Source organism: Ursus maritimus, unplaced genomic scaffold (genome assembly GCF_017311325.1).
Source record: "Ursus maritimus isolate PB19 unplaced genomic scaffold, ASM1731132v1 scaffold_31, whole genome shotgun sequence".
NCBI classification, from domain to species: domain Eukaryota; kingdom Metazoa; phylum Chordata; class Mammalia; order Carnivora; family Ursidae; genus Ursus; species Ursus maritimus.
In genome coordinates, this window is record NW_024425675.1 from 16,542,478 (window position 1) to 16,546,450 (window position 3,973).

Below are 3,973 nucleotides of genomic sequence, written 5' to 3' on the forward strand. Positions count from 1 at the left end.
ACGAGGTGGGGGGCATACGGTCCTACCAGTCTCTGCTCCTCACTCCCGTGCCCACGTAACGGGACCTTCTGCTGGCATATGCTCCACAGTGTAAGGTGGTTGGTAGACCCCTCTCATTTTGTGGTCACCTTTTGGCACAAAGAATTAAAAGTCTGCTGCACGTCAGCTTGTGAACTAAGCTGTCTTCACTCAGTAAGCACTGATCTGTAGAAGAGGAGAGCATCTCATCATCCAGAGTGTTATGCAAAAGTGCTTTCCAAAGGCTGCGTCACCTCACCACGGTATCTCTCTCTGGGCTGTTTTCAGATATGTTTGAAAAGGGAGATGAATAAATAATACAGAGGTAAAGCAATTCTTTTCTTCTCTTCCACGTCCTTCCTCATCTTGTGCACGGCATGACTTACAATCGAATTATAAGAGCTACGACTCTGGGCTGAGCGGTGTGCTGCGTGTTATGCAGAGACTGGCGCGTTTCATTACATCTCAGCAACAACTGGTTTTCCCAGATGAGGGAAATGAGGCTCAAAAGAGTTCTCCTAGGCCACAAATAATGGAGGGGATATTCAAACCCAACGATCTCATTCTAAAGCCTGAGCTCTCTGCAGCCTTTCCTGCGGCCTTTCATCCACAGGGGCACGTGGATGGCCATTTTACAGCACTTGAATGTCTGTGTGATATTCTGAACACTTGAAAATTATATTTTACAAAACGCTCAAAAATTGGGACAGAAAGAGGTAAAAAAAAAAAAAAATCAGGCCCAAGTCTGCCTTATAGTGTCGTTTAGCCCATTTTTTTAAAAAACAGGTAACACTGAGCAATTTCATGTGTTAGAACTATGGGCATTCGGGGCACCTGGGTGGCTCAGTTGGTTGAGCGTCTGACTTCAGCTCAGGTCATGATCTCAGGGTCCTGGGATCGAGCCCCCCATGGGGTTCCCTGCTCGGCAGGGAGTCTGCGTCTCCCTGTCCCTCTGCCCCTCCCCTGCTTGTACTCCCTCCCTCTGTCTCTCAAATAGATAAAATCTTGAAAAAAACAAAACAGCACTATGGGCATTTATTGTAAAGGTCATGTATTTCTGCCTCTTGGCACTTGAACTGATTTGTGGTCTAATAAATCAGTAACAATGTCAAATCATGATTTTTGTTCATTTGTATACAACTTCTCTCTCTTCTCTTTTCCACAACATATAAAGCTCTATTTCATGCAAAGAGAACTGAGATATCAAAACATGTGGTTTTGTGGCTTCTAAAAGTGTCCCCAAGGAGGCTGCACGGGGAGAACTGAACAACCACAGCTACTATATTATAGTATAATATACTGTATATATGAGGAATATACTATAAAGAATGTATCCATTAAGGAATTTATAATATATATACTGTCTCTGAAAAGGGTAAGAAAAAGTCATGCCAAGTTCCTTATGAGAAAATGTTTCCTGGACCAACTTTCAGGATTTTCACTGGCCTGGCTGTCATTCTGGGAGCACTCTAACTTTGTTTTGTAAGTTTATTACTTTTGGAAAGATTCCTTTTCTAGGTCCCTTTCCCGTGGCAGCTGCTGTATCACCAAGGATTCTTTGGCTTCGATGGTGGAAGCCTGGGGAGTTTTTGTCAGTTGGTCTCAGGGTGGAATCTTCTGAGGGACGACTACACGGAGCTATGAGTACAGCTGAATGCTGAAGACCCAAACCCCCTGGTTTCACCACCACCTGCCCCAGGCCCAATCCAGCCCCAGGACAGTCAGGCCTGTTGTCCCAGAAGGATGGCCCAGCAACATCTCAGCCCTCCCAAATGTTCCGCCTCCTTTTCCTCCTCCTCCTCTGACTCACGCCCTCCCTCGAGCCTCCCTTCAGGTCGTTCATCATGCCGCCATATGCTCTACTGTGCTGAGAGATGGATGCCGGAAGCTGGTTATGCGCGGGCATGGACGGAACCCCAACTAGCAGGTGCAGGGGGGTGTTCTCACAGCTCTGGGGCCACGGGACCTGCTTTCTCACATAACCAAAGTAAGGTGTGTTAGTGCCCCAGAGGCTGGGGCCAGTGAGAGCCCACAGGTTCTTGTTAGAGATACATTTGAGGTTTACAGCAGGAGCAAATTTTTACATTTTCACAACCTTCTGGAATCACTAGACCTAAGGCTATCAGGACACAATGATTGTAGTAGGAGACAATGAACTTTAAAAATCTTTAAAAAAAATGAAAATCTTCAACTTTATTTGATTCCCTATACATACAGGCAAAAGATTCTACAGCATGTTGTTAAAAATCTTGCCTTGAGTCTTACCAATCATCGAACTTTAAAAAATATTTCCTTAATTTATTATAAACTACCAAGGAGAGTCTAGGAATTTTTTTTTTTAAGATTTTATTTACCTATTTGAGAGAGGGAGAGAGCATGTGGGTGTGCACTAGTTGGGGGAGGGGCAGAGGGAGAAGCAGATTCCCCACTGAGCAGGGAGCTGGAAGCAGGGCTGGATCCCAGGACCCTGAGATCATGACCTGAGCGGAAGGCAGATATTTAACTGACTGAGCCACCCAGGCGCCCGTGGGAATTCTTTAGTAGCCAAATATATCAAGCCACAGTGATAAAAAGAATGTAACTAATTATGTATTCTGACCATTGAACATTGACTGAATAAGCAAATCATCAGATTTGTCACAAGACAAAATTTACATATGCAGTTAATGGATTTGAGAAATTTCAAAGTTCTTCTGTAGAACTGATTCCCTTAATGAATATTTATAAGAACATGTTTATTACCTTGAGTCCCTGCCCCCACATAGCTTAATTTGTATTCCAGTAGAGGGGATATCCAATAACAAAGTAGAAAAAAAAAGTTATATGAATAGAGAGTAACCATGGGGGTGAAGGGTGAATAGGCAACATGAAATGGGATAGTTAGGGGAAACCTCTTTAGAGTTCTCATCCATTCATTATTTGTGTGTCAAGCACTGTTTTGGACAGTGAACAATACAAACTAAGATTCTCATGCCCTCTGGGAGCTTACGTTCCAGGGCGGGAGAAACAAAGCATAAGTAACAGACAACACAAGGCAAAGTATATGTTCGAAGGAATGTTGTAGAAAAAGAAAAATCAAAACAAGGTAAGCAAAGCCCGGGTGCAAGGGGACAGGGCAGGTGGCATTTGAACAAAAGCATGAAGGAGGTCAGTGAATGCAGATAATGTGAACTCCAGGCAGAGGAAAGTGCCACGGCAGAGGCCTGACCGTGGAAGCAGGCCAGACGTGTCCAAGGAAGACGAGGTCTGGCTGGGTGGAGGGAACCAGGGAAAAGAACAAAAGAGGAGGTCAGAGCTCGCAGGTTTTATGGGGCTTTTCAGGTCACAATCAAGATGTTCAGCTTTTGCTCTAAATGAGATAAGTCACTAGAGGATTTTTCAGCAGCAGAGTGATGCGGTCTGATGTGTTAACAGTACTATGGTGGCTGTTAATTGAAAAGAGATTTGGGGAGCCAGAACAATTAGGCAAGAAAAAGAAATAAAAGGCATCCAAATTAGAAAGGAAGAAGTAAAACTGTCACTGTTTGCAGATGACATATTATATAGAGAGAACCCTAAAGACTCCACCAAAAAAACTGTTACAACTGATAAATTCAGGGGCGCCTGGGTGGCACAGCGGTTAAGCGTCTGCCTTCGGCTCAGGGCGTGATCCCGGCGTTATGGGATCGAGCCCCACATCAGGCTCCTCTGCTGGGAGCCTGCTTCTTCCTCTCCCACTACCCCTGCTTGTGTTCCCTCTCTCACTGGCTGTCTCTATCTCTGTCGAATAAATAAATAAAATCTTTAAAAAAAAAAAAAAAAGAACGGATAAATTCAGTAAAGTTGCAGGATACAAAATCAATATACAAAAGTCTGTGGTGGGTCTATATGCTAATAACAAACTATCAGAAAGAGAAATTAACAATCCCATTTACAATTGCAGCAAAAAGAATAAAATACCTAGGAATAAATTTAA